The sequence below is a fragment of the Melanerpes formicivorus genome, unplaced genomic scaffold (genome assembly GCF_026170545.1).
Source record: "Melanerpes formicivorus ecotype bairdi unplaced genomic scaffold, bMelFor1.0.p_v2 SCAF_10, whole genome shotgun sequence".
Lineage (NCBI taxonomy): Eukaryota > Metazoa > Chordata > Aves > Piciformes > Picidae > Melanerpes > Melanerpes formicivorus.
Window position 1 is genome coordinate 2322620 of NW_027142362.1, and position 17645 is coordinate 2340264.

The 17645-nt window shown below is 42.3% G+C and overlaps 1 long non-coding RNA gene across 13 annotated transcripts in view; it reads left to right on the forward strand.

Moving 5' to 3' along the window:
- The window catches only part of LOC137443592 (uncharacterized), a 59397-nt gene that overhangs the window by 18374 nt on the left and 23378 nt on the right, over positions 1-17645 (forward strand). For 10 of the 13 annotated variants that reach the window (XR_010987953.1, XR_010987948.1, XR_010987951.1 and 7 more), the window contains 6 exons: positions 1748-1935; positions 4698-4931; positions 7408-7556; positions 8689-8755; positions 9460-9535; positions 17532-17639. This is a non-coding gene — a long non-coding RNA (uncharacterized lncRNA). Of the gene's footprint in view, positions 1-1747; positions 1936-4697; positions 4932-7407; positions 7557-8688; positions 8756-9392; positions 9536-17531; positions 17640-17645 lie in introns of all 13 variants that reach the window. The other 3 variants (XR_010987947.1, XR_010987954.1, XR_010987957.1) reach the window with 3 other exon arrangements.

Genomic DNA, 17645 nt, shown 5'->3' on the forward strand with positions numbered 1-17645 from the left:
AAAGTACAGCTCCACATTGGCTTGGAAGCTCTTGTGTCCTCATCAGGTGACCCAGCAGAACTGCCAGACCCGTCCTGCTTCCCAGGGAAAAGCCTGCAACATCCAACAAAACATCCTTGAGATGATGCTGAACAAAAAGGGACACTTGATAGCTTTCCTCTCAGGCTTATGAAAAACACAACAGTAAAATTTCCATGAGCACCACGCGGGAAGGTGTCATGTCACAGGTACTTGGGAAGCACAAGACCCTGGCAGCCTTCCTTAATGTGGAGTGTACAGTCAGAATCACAGTATATACAGGATCAAACACTGACTAGTTTCTCTCACCCCTTAGCCCCCCCCTTGCCTACTTTTGTCCACAAAAGCAATAGAAAGAGAGAAAGCTTGAATTTTCTGAACTGTTTCACCCATCCACAGCTGGAATTCCAAAGTGAAATGAAAATGCCTTTAAAATCAACCCTACATGGGAGCCTGAGAGAACAAGTTTTCCTTTGTTGTAGGGTATAGTATTATTTGCTGTAGGTTTTTGATATACATTCTAAATTAGGCCTGCAAAGGAATGCTTCATCTTTAATTCATCACTCTCAGCTGAAAGAGATTAGCAATGTCTAGCACGCACCCTTCGTATGGTGCTGACCTCATCAAGTATGGTCTGAAATTAATTAGCCTCATTCATTCCAAATGGAAAAGGATAATGGAGCTGCATTTTAGAGATGACCATCACAAATTGTATGCAGCATATTTAAAATCCCTCCCCCCTCACTCCCCTCCCCCCCCCCCATTTTTTTTTTTAATATATATATATATATATATATATATATATTTAATTTTAACCCTATGTGGATTAAAATTCTTTCCAGAACTTGCAATATGTCAGAGGTATCGAGGCACTAGGAGCAGAAACCACTCTGGTTTTATTTGTGGAACTGGGAGCCACATTTTGTGTGTGGGGCTGTAAAAGCAGCGAGCCTGTCTTAACGGCAGAACACCTGGAATTCATTTGATATTTCCAGGTGCTCTGGCAAACTGGGGCATCAAGCACTTGATGTTTAAACATTCTTCCACTGCCTTGCTTAAATCAATATGAAAGTGGTGTCCCTTTGTCATTCATACATGCAAAGTGCTAGCACAAACTCCAGCTTGGCTTCAGAGTCCTACATCACTCATAATCTAATTAGAAATCAGAGCAGAGCTGAAGCAGCATTCTTTGTGGATTCTTGGGCAGCAAATAGGGACACTTGTCTTTTGTTTCCCTCCTGGATTGCATCTTTCACCAGCTTTCACACCACATCTCTAAAGGTGGTTAGGTGCATCAAGATGTTGACAGGCATGAAGGACAAGATTATTTAGGTATTTAGGCGCTTACCCAGGGTGATTTCAAATGGAGTTAAGCAATTGGATGTTATTGGATGGAGGGGGGTTAAGGGGGGGGGGGGGGGGGGAGAGAGAAAAAAGGGAAAAAAACCCCAACCCCCCAAACCTTCCAGTGTTTATGAAAAGCTCTAATTTATTGTCCTAAACTCTAGCAATGTGGGTGATGTTTTTCCAGGATGAAATTGCCTGCAGGGTAAATTTACTGAAGTCTGCTAATTTTTAGTGAGGTCAGTGGGTACTTAAATTGGGGTAGTGCAGCTCAGCCTGGCAGGTCACCCAGTTCTTCCCTGACTGAGCACGGTGGTGGTGGTGTGTGCTCTGGATGCTTCCAAAGAGACAGGGAATGTAGTAAAGAACATGGGATTTCTCACAGGAATCTGGAAGATACCCAGGTCTGAGACAATGGTGAGGACTGGGACAAAATTCTGCTTCAGCTTGGATTCCTCCATCTGAGTAGTTCTGTCTGGACCTACAACTGCTGTTGGGCTGCAGCAATGTGGACCTTTCCTCTCTCTCCTTACTCCACAGCATCAAATCACCAGAAGGGCCTAAGATAACACTGTGAGTAACAGAATTGTTTTTCCTCACACCAAATAATTCATTATGGAACTTCAGATTTTGCAATTATAAGGTCAAAAGGGCCTGTATCTGCAATGCCAGGGCTGGGGGAATGTTCTTGCACTTTGCATGCCAAGGGTGGACATACAGGAAAAACATTTTGTGATTACATGTTGTAATCACCTCATACACAGGAAAATGGAGAATTAATTCTTTCTCTTTAACACAAACAAATATTTGTCTTCCAAAGAACTCTATTCATTAAGATTGCCATTGGATCCAGGATTCAATCCATTGTTATTAATCCTAAATGAATTCAAGTTTGTCTATCACTGACAAAGCTGCTCGCCATCTGATAATCCAAATTTGCTCAGGAAAAAAGAATGAGCAAATGTTAGAAGCAGCAGGTGAAATCATAGCACAGTTAAAAAGCCTCCTTTCAGGGGAAGCACAGGACAGATTAAATTGTTATGTTAGGCCATGTCATGAGCCCACGTCAATTTTGTTTGAGATCTTATCTTAGCTCAGAACTGTTTCCTCCTAAATTAAACTAAATGCTGAAGACATGAGAAGCATATTGACCCAAAGATTCAAAACTTTGGACTAAGCAGCCTTCTGATCTTTTGTCCACAGAGTATCGAGTTGTAAAGCTGTGGAATATTAAATAATCATGATTATCTTCATCTTGCCTAAGTACATTTGTCATGCTGGAACACTGGCATGCATTTGCCTCACTGTTTTCTTCAGAGCAAGACATTGGTTTTGCCTTCAACTGGTTTCATTTGCCACCAGTCTTACAGACTGTGGCCTTGTGCTAATATTAAGTCTCATGCACTCACCGTGGTCTGCAATTCTGCGTGTGCTGCTCTTAATCCCTCTTTTGCAAATGCTGTTGTCCAATAAATCAACAACCACAAATCTTGTAATCGAAATGACTGACCTATGCCGGTACTTCGATCAGCTGTTACCAGGCACCTTCAGACTCAGAAATGCAGTGTAATTCACCTGGGGTAAGAAATCAAATTTCAGAATGAGCTGAACAGGCATTTTTAGGAATAAGGAAGTTCCTGAATAAACCAGCTTTTTTAATTCCACCTTTTCTGTGTTAGCACTGGAAATCAATATACTCTGCACTTCCAGAAACCAGATGAGCTTGAATTGTCACAATTAAATATCATCCTGGGATTTATTTATTTATTTTCCCAGCACAGCCAGGCAAGGAGTTTTACTCCTGACACAAGAGTTTTCTCAGGTAAGGACAGCTTACTAACTTATTACAGCAACGATATAAGCTCCAAGCGCTTCCATTATTTTTTTGTTGTTGTTGTTTTTGTTGTTTAGAAAATGAATCTCTACCAAAATGCATAGCACAATTCATCCCTGGTGTCACAGCCCTGAAGAGAGTTAGAGAAGAAATGATATAGTTTAGATGCTTTTTAAATACAAGCATAATGATGGTGCATTAAATAATGTGATCTACTCAGCCGGACTTCTAATTATCTACATGCAGACTGTGTGTCCATTCATCACTCCATTCACTGCAGCTGGAGTGCTGCTCACTGGTAGACATGAACACTACGTCAGAAGTTTGAATGGGAAGAAAACCAAGGAGAGTGTGAGGCTGTATATTAGCTTTAGACAAGTAGGATGTCATTGCCAGCCCGAATTTGTTGATGACACCAGGCATTAAGCAAGTAAATCTTTAGCCACTGAAGCAGCAGTTCACTTATTCTCAGCAATGACATCTGGGAGGCAATGATGTGGATTTACAACAACGCGTATCTGTGTAGTAATAACGGCTGTTTAGCCCCAACCACAAAATAATGAGTCAAGATGGAGGTTCACCTTTCTCCTGACAAAAGGAGATTTTTCTTATTTTAGCCTCATTTCAAACATTCAGGAGTCTGGGTTTCATCTTTCTGGCAGCAGAGGAGGATTTTTTGCCTGAGCTCACAGAATCATTTGGGCGCTTTTTATTCTCACCTCACAAAGATTATGGGGATGTTCAGCAATACAAAAAGGCATCCAGCTCCCTTCTGAGGGTTTGAGTGTGAGCTTAGACCTTTCTGTTTGTTCCCATTTGTACCAGACATCAGTGACCTATCGTGTTTTTTCCTAAACCACATTGCAGGTCCGTACACATGAGGTGAGCTCATGTGCTGAAAACAGAAGCACGTTGAGTAGCCATTGGAGTTCTCTGTCCCAGCCAAATGATCTGTCTCACCTTCTGCAAGATTTTCTTGCTGTACATCCTAATTCTACCATCCTTTTCACCTAATAACAACCTAAATGAGTACTCCATAGGCGTAATTATGATAATAGTTCTTTTACCGCGAATACTAGAAGCCTGTAACATGTAATTCGCTTTTCCTGATACTCTTCTGTTCTGACACTAGATGTGTTACTTTAAAATGTCTAGGACCTGAAGGCTAGATTTATATAGTGATATATAATAACAATGGAAACTAAGCCTCCTCCTTAGCTCAGGCTTTAGAGCAATGTTGTATCTCTTTGCCAGTTGGTGCCTTGTTCACCTATAAATATCATATCTACCACTCTGACAACCGTTCCAATATCAGTTAAACAAGAGGAAGCAAGATAGTTCTCCATCTGTTTAATTTAAAGTAAGAATGTATGAAAATCCAAGACTGCTATCATGTAATGTCTTCTCTTGGAGTATTCTGTTCAGGAGGAATGAGGACATTTGCTTTTCCAGAGTGAATCTACTGTATCTCCTTTGACACCAGATCTCCTTCTTTTCTAAGGATGACCAACCACAAGACCTTGATTGGAAAGCATGGGGACCAAGCACACAGAGACGTGTCTGATGAAGCTGGTTCCCTGACTGTCACTGGCTGGTGGTTCAGCTCTCAGTCACAGCACAAGCTACCAAAGATCAGAGAAATACTGTGGGGTCTGTTCCTGTCCTGGCTTCTCCTCCTCAGTGCTTTGAGCTGCAGGAAGACTGAAGAATCAAGGCAACGTGAATCTATGACCAGGTATTTGCTCCTCTCGTGGTCTGTACCTGAGGCACAGCTCACAGTTCCATATTTTGCTTCGGCAGGTAGGAGCTCAATTTAATTTACAGATTTACTCTTAGTGATGGGCAAGACAATAATGCTAAAATAACTCCTCTGAACCTTCGCCCTCTTCTAGAACTGACGTTGTTTCATCATTTTCTTTCTATTTTCTGGATGAAGCAGCCAGCATGAGGAGGGCATGCCGGCACACATCCGACTTGATAGCTGAAAAGAACAAACTGACAAATATTTTTAATATGATGCATCTTATCAACATCCCAATGAATAAAGGGTGAATGATATTTTCCATGGGTTATTCACAGATGTACATGGACATGCTGACAAACTGCCAGTTAGTCCCGAGAAGTAAATCACCAGATAAAATACAATATTCCTAATATTAAACCTTTATGGAACATGTTCTTGCCCTAAACCCCTCCTGGAATAGCACAGTAATGCTCTGTGAGACCTGGCAGCCCTTCTAAGTGAGCATATGGTCTGCTCAGCTCGTGCAGTACTGCTGCACGGTGAGTAAACACACAGCAATGACAGAGCAAACAGGAGGCTGTTTAATAGCATGAAATTCTCTGGCTATTTCAAACTTCATCAGTACTTCAGGAACGGATTCCCCTTCTCTGTTGGAGCATGCACCATTTGCAGGAGTGGTAGGAGAAAACTGAGACAATCTCTCTGGGGGCAGATGGTGTCTGTAGCCATCTCCCATAACACTGATGCTGCTGGGGAAGGGCCCTGGCATGCCAGAAGCTGCATTTTTCTGGTGATGCTCCATTGCCACCTTCACTTTTCTGAGATATCCCTTGATGCAATGCAACTTATGCAGGAATTGGAACAGAGAAAGGGACCCAAAAGTAAAAACCCTACTGTTAATCAAAGCTGGCAAAGGGCAGAACAAGAGCTGCAGGAGCTGTATTTCTGGAGGAGTCAACAAAGCCAGGCTCGCCAGTGCTAGCAAACAGATCTGGTCCTGCCTCTGTGCTTCTTGCACTGACAGAGCATTGCACTGAAATCACTGGAGTAGGGATCGGGCCAGGAATGAGCGGCTGAGTTGCAAAGCAAATTAATTCCTGCCAAAAAAGTTCAGCTATGCTCAGAAGTATGTAAAGTGTCTGATTTGAGAAGTGTCAAGTAGCATTTGTGACCAATTATCCAAGATGAAGGGGGCATAGCTATGTTTACATGTACTAATCTTCAGCCAAAGTTTGAAAACTCCAATTCATGGACACGCATCAGATTTCCTCTCCGGGCTTGGCATTTGCCTGTATGCACGCACACACATTGCTCGGGGGTGACAGGAAAACATGATTATGACTTGCAAATAATACAAAATAATAACAATAATAAAACCCCCCAACCCCCAACCCAACCAACAAACGAGGAGAGCTGCCATGCAGCAGCAGCAGCAGCATGGTAATTAAGCCTATACTCTGACATGTGAAAAAAACCCAACCACCACGGGCCACTGTGTGAGTAAAATAACTCCATCAGCTGAGCGGAAATATGACGTGTGGTGTGTCTGTATTGTTATTTTTCCACAACCTGTGAAGCCCTGGGAAATGATCTACACAAAAGAATAAGTAAAAGCTGCCTCTGTCATCTTCTGTTTAATTAACACAGGTATAGCAGTTTAATGCAATTAATCAAGATAGTGGGGATTAAACAGTAACTCGGAGTTGACAACAGCGGTGTTAGCATTGCTTACGGCACAGAAGGGCTAGAAAATGATGACTAGAAGCACTGTGGGTAAGAACAGGCTGGCTGGGGTTTTGGGTGGATTTCAGAGGTTTATGCTGATTTTTCATATGGCCAAGTGTTTATATGCCCCTGCCCTTCCCTTTCCCCTCTTGGTCCTTCTAGGGTAAGCCCCAGAGTGGCAACAACTTTTAAAGTGATTCCTCTTTCTTCTAACGGGTTCCTGATGCTAAAGGTCTGACCTTAAAATGAGCAGTGCATAGGGCAAGAATGACAAGTGCAGTGAGCTTCTGGCCTTCAACCCTTCCAAATACAGCTATTTTGGTAACCAGAAGAGTATATTCATGATGGGTGAGGGAACAGAGCCTTCCAGTGAAGGGTCTCTCAACACATTAACTCTATCAACGCTGGATGCTGTGTCCCTGTCTGTGCAGATTGTCTGTGTTTATCTAAGGCCCTACACGCATATTTGCTGAAGTCTGCAGCTTTCTGCAACTTCATGGCCGTGCTTCAGTGCCTGCTGTACCTAAAAGCTGCCCAGAGAGGTGGTAGAAGTCCCACTCCTGGAGGTTTTTAAGGCCAGGCTGGATGTGGCTCTGGGCAACCTGATCAAGTGTGTGGTGTCCCTGCCCATGGCAGGGGGTTTGGAACTGGATGATCCTTGAAGTCCCTTCCAACCCTAACAATTCTATAATTCTATGATTCTATAAAAGCTGAACTCTTTTTCCTGGGCATTTCCATGCAGGTCTGGGGAGAGCTGCAATCACACACTGCTGGCTCAGAATTGGATTTCTTGTCCGCAGGAGAGGCGCAGCCTGGTTTGATACAATGCAACTGTCCTCATTAATGTACTTCAAGCCCTGACATACTGGGACCACCACCACTGGGTAAAAGGTTGGCTGAGTTTTCCAGGCTCATTCTCTTGGCTTAAGAATGTTAAATTGGGTGATAATGAGAGGTAACTGTGTCCCTTTTTATGGTGAAGTTGACACTTGCCTTCTAGTAAACAGACACAGAGATGACCCTCATGATTTCGCACAGGTCACCAAACAGCCCCTGGGATGGTAAGGGTTATTGGCCATTTACCAAACTCTGTTTGACTTGGGTTCATGGGTGAGAGATGAAAGGCACTATATTGCATTACCAGTCCCTGGGGCCAGCCGCTGTCCCTAAAGAAGCATTTCATTTAGCAAGGCAACTGCTGGCCCATGGGAATTGGAGAGTTAAGAAAAAGAGGAAGCAGTTCCAATTGAAAATGCTTCCTTAGGGCAGATGTCTTAAAGTCACATGGAAGCTCACTGCTTCAGTGTTGCTTCAGGATGTTTAATGGCCAGCAGATTTTCCCCATAATTGATCTTCCTTTCTTCCTACCAAAACATCCATTAGGTGACTCCTAGTGTTTCTGCCCCTGCCATATTCTCTTTTGCTCTGTCTCCCTAAAGGAGATGCCCCATACTTGGGGCAAGGCCAGTGCAGCAGGTATGAACTGTTACCTCTCCTAAGAGCTTCAGTGTCTAAGCAGCTTGTGCCTTCCCTGTCACTCAGATAAAACAAGCACCTTTGGTATCATACTGTCAGGAGCTTGGGAGAAGAAAGTGTTCTCCTCAACTTCCCAAATATTTTCAGTATCCTGGAGCTGAGGTCACTGATTTTCTTGGTTATAATAGAATGGTCCTTGCTGTCATTGTAGTCCAAGTGCTACCTTTTTACAGCTGATGGAGGCAGTGCTTAATGCTGCTGTAGTTCTAGGAAGGAGAGCATCTGCTGCTCAGGTCAAGAACTGAAGCTGGACCCATTATCAATTTCTTATGAGCTCAAAATCCAGTATTGTTCCAAATTCATTAGCACTGGTCAAAATCCTCTTTCACTTTTCTCCCTTGCTGTTTGTGATGTGTCTTATGAGAAGAAGTTCAGAAGCTGCCTTTGTTTGATAGTTTTACATCAGGGGGGTAAGAGTGCATCTGCAGAGTCAGCAGTTATTTCTGCCTAGGTTTGTGGGTTTATTTGTTTAATACTCTATTTCCAGCAAGTTCTTCTTACCCAGTTCCTGCTGGCATCCAGGGAACACGCAGAAGCCAGCTCAGAGAACGAAGGTAAGTGAAAAGAATAGTAAATGCAGGCTATTCATGCGACAGGATCTGATTCATTTTCATGCCAGGGAGATTTTTTAAATGGGACTTCTCCCAGGGGAGAGCTCACGATGCTCAGGGCCTGCTTCACTATAAAGACAATACATAATTTTTCAGATCTTATTATTATTTTTGTATCGCTCATTTTCCAGTCACATGGAGTGAGGGCACAGATGAGATCAGGACCTAGTTTATTGCCATGACCTGCACAGACTGTACAGCACACAGTACTGTAAGAGCCCTATAAAAGTTGCTCACTATCTGCTTTATGGAGGCAGACAAATGCACCCAGGCTGAAGGTTGAAGTCACAGGTGTTAGATGGCAGAACCCATCAGCAGCAGAAATGGGGACTCGGGCTGAGGACCTCTATCCCAGGATCCTGCTTCTTGTTCCTTTAGACATCTTTTATTCCTGGGTTTCTTCTGAATCACTGAGATGCTGAATCGAACAAATGCCATGTCCTTTGAAGCACTACTTATTGTATTTATAGAAAACAGATTATCTCTTCTTTCAGGCTAGTGGAAATTATTGAGAGTGATAAACTCATCAGGGAAAAATGTAGGTTGGGTGTGACAGAGAAACTTGGGTTTTATTCCACAGTGCCACCTTAATTCCTGGTTTTGGTGTGGTCTCAACAATACTGCACCATCCTGTTTCCTGCTTTCAGGCCAGGGTCACACACTGGATCTGGAAGAAGAAACTCTGGTGCAGAGCTGTGGCTGGAACATGAATGCTGTTCTAGGGTAAGAGGTTTTTTTTTGGTTTAATTTGGGGTTTATACAGTGCATAAAACCCATCCAAAATGTGTTGTTGATCCCAGTCTAATTGGGAAACTGCATTTGACCACTGCTTGTTCAACCCAATAAAACATACCTGTGGCCCACAGCAGCATTTGCTGCATTGATCTATTAGAATTGTTTTAGTAGGTCAGCCCTTTGGGCTTCAGCATTTCATTCACAATGGATTCTACAATAGAAACCTCAGCTGTCCTCTCTCTCTAATGAACTTTTAAAGTGATTTTTTTAAAGCTTATCTAAATTTTCTTTTATTGCAACACTTCTTTATTTCATTGGAACAATTGGGAGTTTTATGAAAGTAATGAGAGCTGAAAAATAGCTCTCAAAGACTGAATGGATAACCATCACAATTTTCTGTCTGGTACTTCCAAGTTTTGGGTTATCTTATGCAACATGACCATGTTGACTACTGACAGTTTTGCTCAAAGAAGGTAGTGACAATGGACAATGTGTGTTACAGGTTTCTTTACAGGTGAAACCAATGAAGTGTCCTGAAGTCTATTAGCTACTCGAGACCAGAACTCACACAACCCTCTGTGCTACTACTGCTGCTTTAAACCAATTTATTTAGTCATGTGGGCTTTAACTACTCAAACACATTCCTTCCTGCTGCAACAGCAGTAGTACAGGAATGTGTGCTTTAAACCATGCAGTCATTTCCATCTTGGATTTCATGAGGGGTTATTCTTGTCTCAGAGATGAATCATTCCAATATCCTTCTACAGATTCCAGGTGAGTTACACACATTGAGACGCTTCCAAGTAACACACAGAAAGGTGCTGAGAAAATGGTGAGTCTCTGCCTAGTTAAGAGACTAAATGAAAAAAGGAAAACCTCAGCAGAAGTAGATCTGAGGAAATTGTACATACTAGTGCTCAAAATCTGTCTGAGAAAACCTGGTGCCAAAGGACTTCTACCTTCAAAAATGTGTGGCTGAACAATGCTTGCTTGACTGACTGACCCATCAGCTGCTCTCTGTCCCCAGAAGCAGTTCAGGAAATGACTGGAAGTATCTGAAGACATAAAAAGGATAATTAAGTTTCATTGTGGGAATAAGAGGGTAATCTGTCCAGACAAATCTGGGGCCTAGTATTGAAAACTGCAGTATCTGGATATAAAAAAAATGAGTAATTTTGAATAAAGATGTCTATCAGGACTGTAAATTCAGAGAGGAAAAAAAAGTAGCTTTGCTTAATAGACCATCTCTCTCCATCTTCCTCTAACTCATTTTCTTGTTCTCTTTCTCCCTTTTGTGCTCTTGCAAAAACCACATGTAAAATCTGATATTGAGAATGCTTTAGCTTCATTTCAATCTTCTCAAAGTGTTTTGTTCCACTGTGAAGGTCCCAGCAATGAGATAACCTAAGCCATGACCACGCTGGGCTTGTGGGGCCCCTTATTTGCAGGGGAAACAGCTGTTTTTTGAGGAGTCTCTCAGGCAGCTAGGTCCCAGCACTTCTGAGGCTCTTAAGGATGTTTTTGAGCTGGCATGAGGAATCACCTGGGACTCAGAGCAGATCACAAGGTGCTTAGGACAGTATTTTCTCTGCACCTTTTTTTGCTCAGCAGAATTGCTGCACTATAAACAAATGTGAGTTTTGCCTCATTCTTAGATACTGTGAGTTATGAAAGCCCACTCTAGATGTAATGAATGTATAGATCATTTTGACCAGATCATAATCTATTAGTAAATAACGTTCCCTGAAAATGTGTAGGTGAAATAAAGAACTCCTTGCTACTGTTGCTGCATTGGTATCAAGGATTACTGATGAGGCCAACATGATCCTTCAGCTTTGTGCTGCTGCTGTTTAAATACAACGCAGAGCTAACCACAGGAGTTGGTTAGCAAATTCCTTCCTGGATTAGGATATTCAGGATTTATACTGCTGGAAACAGTATCCAACACCATACAATGCCTACCTGTCCCTAGACTTTATCACAAGCCCCAAACTTCTGTTCACCGCTGTGCTCACTATGAAACTTTTCCACTAGGTTCCCTGATTTTGGTGGTGATAGCAATGAGCAAATCACACAGCAGTTCTCAGAGTGAGCACAGCTCTGACACAGCAAACCCCTGTAACACCTATGACTCTTCTTCAGTGTCTGTGGAGGAAGGCCTAGGACGCCCAAGGCTGTCCAAGACTATGGCCAATTGTCAGTAGAGTCTCCAGGCCATGAGAAGGTTAGTTGTAAGGAAGATTGCACTTAAGGGACATCTGTGTGACACATGCTACAGTGTCCAGGGATTGGGGTCTGTGTATTTTGCTCTAAATCTAGAGAGGAAGTCACTAGGAGGAAGAAAAAAAAAAACAAAAGACAAAAAAAAGACAAAAAAAAAAAAAAGGGAAAGAAGCATGGGGGAATAAAAGTACTTTTGAAAGAGAAGAAATCTACATTTCAATGAAAATCCTTTCAAGGCATTTCAAATAAGAGTCTGAGAGAAATAATTACAAAGTTTGGAGAGAAAGAACGTTAGCTTTGATATCTTTTTCTTCTATGAAGCAATTAAAATAAGCAATTTTTCAAATACTAAGCAGAAAATTACTAATGGCTGAACCCAAAAGCTTTCATTTCCTTCTTGGGGCCTTTATTCTTCTAAAAAAAGACAAAAAAAATGTGAAGGTGGTTTTCCAGATAGATTAATGCACAAAGCAGTCGCTAGTTGGATGTCATAAAAACTACAGCAGCATAGAATAGCTGAGATTAAGAGCTAGATTTAAATCATGCAACAGTCCAGTTAATATCAATGTCTAATTAAGAAATGCATAAGAAGTCTGTAATGTTGATTTGATGGAGAAAAACTCTAATAGGGTTTCTTTTGGAATTTTCCATTTCAATTGCTGTGTAGACTTTTAATGGATGTCCTATCCAGTCTTTGGTATTAGCAGGAATCATCCTCAAATTAAAACCAAGGCCTAAAATGGAACACAGGTAGACAAATTAGCTTGTCTGGGAAGCAGCCTGGGTAGAATGACAATGTGAGCTCAAGTCGAAATTTTAGTGCAAATGAGAGAACAAATGTCTCAAATCTGGTGTGGAAACCCTTCCTGCTTATCATTTGAATCAGTTTAAACCTCTGTAATTTTAAACAATGCAATGCCAACCCATCTCCCTACCTCTCCAAGCCTGCCAAAACCCCTGACAATTCATACTTAGAAATCCAGACCACTAAGCATTATTAATTAGTCTTTTTAAATAGGAAGGCTTTCTCTAGTTGTGTATATTAGCAGTATGAAGAGAGGGGCTCTTCCTTGTTTGCAGAGGGCTCCCTATCACTACCCATGAAGACTATTAACCTCCCACTCCTCTCTGGGTAACTGAAGTCCTTAAACTCTTTCACAGGGTCACAGGATGTTAGGGGTTGGAAGGGACTTCTGAAAATCTTTGAGTCCAACCCCCCTGCCGGAGCAGGATCATAGACTCTAACGCAGGTCACACAGGAACACATCCAGATGGGTCTTGAAATTCTCCAGAGAAGGAGACTCCACAACCTCCCTGGGGAGCTTGTTCCAGTGCTGTGACCCTCACAGTCAAGAAGCTCTTCCTCAAGTTGAGTGGAACCTCCTGTGCTGTTTATATCCATTGCCCCTTGCCCTATCCCAGGGTGCAACTGAGCAGAGCCTGTCCCCTGCCTCCTGACACCCAGCCCTCAGATATTTATAAACATTTATTAAATCCTCTCTGTCTTCTCTTCTCCAGACTAGAAAGCCCCAGGGTTCTTTGCCTCTCCTCTCCTTTCAGTAAAGCTACACCTGTGGAAACCACTGTGTCACACATCTGTGTGATGTCTAGGATGTTTGGTCTCTTGATATGAAAGGGAAATTGGTTTTGGGCTGCATGTCACTGATGCCCCAAAGTTGCTAAACTAGGAGCAGTGTAATGCTGCAAAGAGGGGGAAAGCCCAGCACTGGATTAAAGCAGCAGTGTATTTGTTATCACCACTTTGTTGTTGACCCAACAAATCCAGAGGGAATTATCTTAAGAATCCAGGAAGATGGCAAACTCACAATAACCCCTCTAACCCTGGCAGCAAGCACACTGGGGAGTAATTTTAAAGTTCATTAGAACACATTAAAATACAATACATTGGCCATGGTAAAGCAAGGCATATGATTCCAGCTGTCTACATATTTCTTTCCAGCACTAAATGCATCCAGAGGCCTTTCAGAATGATATTGTGAAGCCTTAGCAAAAACACAGGAGGAAAGATTGGAGTTAAAATCAGAATAACAGTGAAAGTTTGGCGCTTTGGAGTCACCATCATTGCCTGGTCCAAATTCATGCCTGATATCACTCCACTGATCATTGAGGCAAAAATATGTCATATTAAGCAGTGACACCATGGCTTTGGGGGATGCCTCAAGGAGTTTTCTGCTTGAAAGAGGTGGAACCTAGGGTGTTCTCAGTGAGGCATCTGCCTTCTGAATGATAGAGGAGGTCTAATGTGAGGACATTCAGGTCATCACAGGAGTCTTGTTTTTTTTACCCTCCTCTTGACTGTATGCCTGGGTAAAGATGCTTCCAAATGACTGTTTCAAATGGAGCACTGCTGTAGCAGGAGGCTTTCTCCATAGGCTTTGCTGGATTTATACAATACTCAGGGAAAAAAAAAACAACCCTGCAAGAAAAAGTATGAAGCAGGCTGTCTTCTGCAAAAACATGGCACAGAAAAATAGACAAACCTTAAATTCCCCACCACACTTGAGGACCACAAATTCTATTGCAGTTTTGCTAAACAAGAGGAAGATTTCTCCTTTCCTCCATAAAACCATCCTTTTAGACATTACTGCAGTCATGACCTCACCACAGTTCCTGGATTCTTTCTGAAAAGATTAAAATGAACTAATACAGCAGTGATCTCATCATGGCATAAAGGACACTTTACACCAGGGGAAGAAATCAGGAGAACTTCAGTGCCTCTTTTGCATCAAGTGTAGTAAAAGCACTGTAACATCATTGTGGAGAAACACTAAAGGGTCAAAGTCAGGGAGACATCTTCCCACCTCTTATAAACTATTTGGATTTGTCCTACCTGATCCTTCCTGTCTCACCTGCCATCCTTTTAGCTGACTCTCCTTTTCCCCTGCATTTATCTACACCTTTCCTTCTCTCTTTTGTGCCCTTCCTACATGTTTTCACACACCTGACTACTTTGAATCATCTACACTACTATTCTCAATTACATCTGAAGCACACTTTGCAGAGTCTATACATACAATCATGTTACACAGAAGTGTTCACACATACTTCATCTACTGCTTATTATGGGTAAGAACACCTTTCCTACATGCATATACAGTTCTTAGGCCAAGGGGTCAAGGATTCTGACAGCTCTCACCTACTTTGGAGCTGTTGTATCTTCCTACAGAAATGAGAGAGAGAGTAGGAAGCAACACTTGCTTTCGTTTGGTAGGAGAACCTGTAAATTAGCGTTCAGATAACTGAGAATCACATCACATTTCAATATTGGATCACATTTGGAGGTTGGAAACTAGAGTATCTTCAGAACATGATGAGTATAGTGTTAATAATCTTATCTTATCTCTTGTGCCCATAGGTATACCTCAGCTCTGGCTTGAGATTGCCCCGTTAAGCAACGAGGTGACAAACCGGTTTCCTTTCTCAAGCTGAGTGTCACGTAACTGACCAGCAGCTTGTTTTGGTGGTGGTAGTGTCCCCTGACCTTTCAAGGAGAGATGTGCTGGTGTGACCTGCTCCCACTCTCTACACTTGGCAGGAGCAGTCATAACTGCTTATTTCCATCTATGACATTTCTCTGCCAGGAAGAAAGCCATGGGGCATCAGACTGTAGGCTGGGAGGGATCAGATCAGCCACCTGTTAGACTGGCAAAGAAACCTTCAAAAACCAACAGGTGGAGATGGATTTCCCAGGGCTGAAGCAAGCTGATATAAAGGGTGATGTTACCTTTCTACCACCCAAAGAGATTTGTTGCTCCTGGCTGGGGAAAGAAACATATCCAACCCCACATACTCTGCAGTTGATAGACCTACTCTAGTGAAGAAAGCTCTCAGCAGCAATGAGTATTGTAGGATACTACATGCTGCAGCATTAGTAGAAGTCCAAAAGGCCCAAGGAGCAGTGCAGAACAACTAACATCAACAAGAAAATAGCAGGGGAAAAGCTGTTATAATCCCTGGCCCAGGAGCCCGTTTGGAGGCACAGACTTGACAAGGCAGAAGGGAATTGGAGAAGTTGGGATGCTCAGCAAGATCTCATCCCCCCCCTACATTTACCAGGTCATTTCAGTCCAGGCCAAAGGGGCTGGGCAAGGTCCTCAGCTCTGCTCCAGATTAATTTCTTTATTGATTGTGAAGAGGTATTTACAGGAGATCAGGATCTTGAACCAATACTAGCTCACCAGCTGAAGCTGTATGAACTGAATTGTATATTCCCCAACTACAGACAAAACTAATGGCAAATTTTAGCCTAATCATCACTTCTGCCAGAAAAAAAGAAACTCTTTGAGGTGAGATCCCTTGGATATAATTCTTTTTCCCAGGTTAAAGAAGGGCTGCAGCTAATACATATCCTGAGTCGTAATGTGGATTTGCACCTTTCCTGTTAAATATAGCTGGTTCATGTCCAAAGCATCACTTCTATGCCTAATGCTCACTTATATCCTTACAACTTCTACATTAGTTGCAGGTGTGAAATGCCAACCGATCCACATTTCTTTTGCTGTCAGCAGGAGAGTAACACATGTCAAAGGCCTGATTCTTAGAGGCGAGGTCACCAGGATCTCCGTTTGCACATCTGCTTTGCTAAACACAGAACTCTGGAGGATTTGCAGAGCTCCAGTATGCACAAGATGGGATGAGTTCACTGGGGGCCATGCAGAAGAATCTGTGCTTCTCATTTAGTAGGCAGATCACAGAAGACAAAATGTTTGCCCTTTTATAACAGGCAGCATTTTGCTAGTCTTTATATATGGCATGTACACCTGTATGCTCTGTATTAATGAGGACCAAGGTTACACTTCTCCATGTTGTGTGATATGAAGGAAGTCACAATACCAACAGCTTGAAAAAGAGCCAAATGCATTAAGCAACTTCAGATAGGTCACTGTGTCCCTGCTTACGCTGTGAAGAGGCTGAGATCAGGAGTCTGCCTGTTCCAAGCTCCTGGAGGGAAGATCACTTAAACTATATTCTTACCCTGAAAGGTTGGACTAGAGGATCCTTCCAACCTGGTATTCTATGACTCTATAAAGATGCTGCTGGAGCCTGCCTGATGCAGAAGCATTCAGATTTGGTTTTGAGGTTCAAGAGATGAGTTCAAATATTTCTACTGCCTGCTGTTAGTGGATTTTTTTCATACCTCAGAAAGTCTTCCTGTTGTGTGTTTGCACTTGAGACCTGGATAATGGTTCTTGCTTAGAGCCCTCTAATGCACTGTATTTTGCTTTCTACTTTTTACATGAGATCAAAGACTAGACTCACATACACACAAATGCCTAGTTTTTTCTCAATTTCTGCTAATCCAGAATATCCTTCAATATCTGCAACAGGAATTCCCAATACAGACTAATTATTTTTGTCCTCAGGTATAGTAAACATTTAGACTTTTGATGTCATCTGGTTATGGCTTCAAGATTGTGGTTGTTATTCTGGACTTACAGAGCATGGATGCAAGCACCATTCATCACCATGCACTGCACTTTTGTCCCCCTCAGCTGACTATACAATTCATTTTTTTTAGGATAATGAAACCAAAATTGATATTCATTTCCAAAATGAGAAAACAAGGACTTGGTTGTTGTTGGTTGTGTCTTTAGTTACATGGAATTTAGACCTATCATCCCTATAGGGACTCGAATTAAGTGATTTTAAACACCCATAGCACACTGGGGAGAGCCATAAGCCAAACACACAGTCCAGAGCATGTTCCATGAACATCTGAGATTCCTGCTATCTTTCCTAGATCCTGAGACTCTGCAGCTCAAAATGGACTTTTCTTTAAGAAAGCTGTTCAAAATGATTTGCAGATGCACTTTTGGTACCGAGGAAGAGAATCACTTGCTTTTTAAAGGTAAAA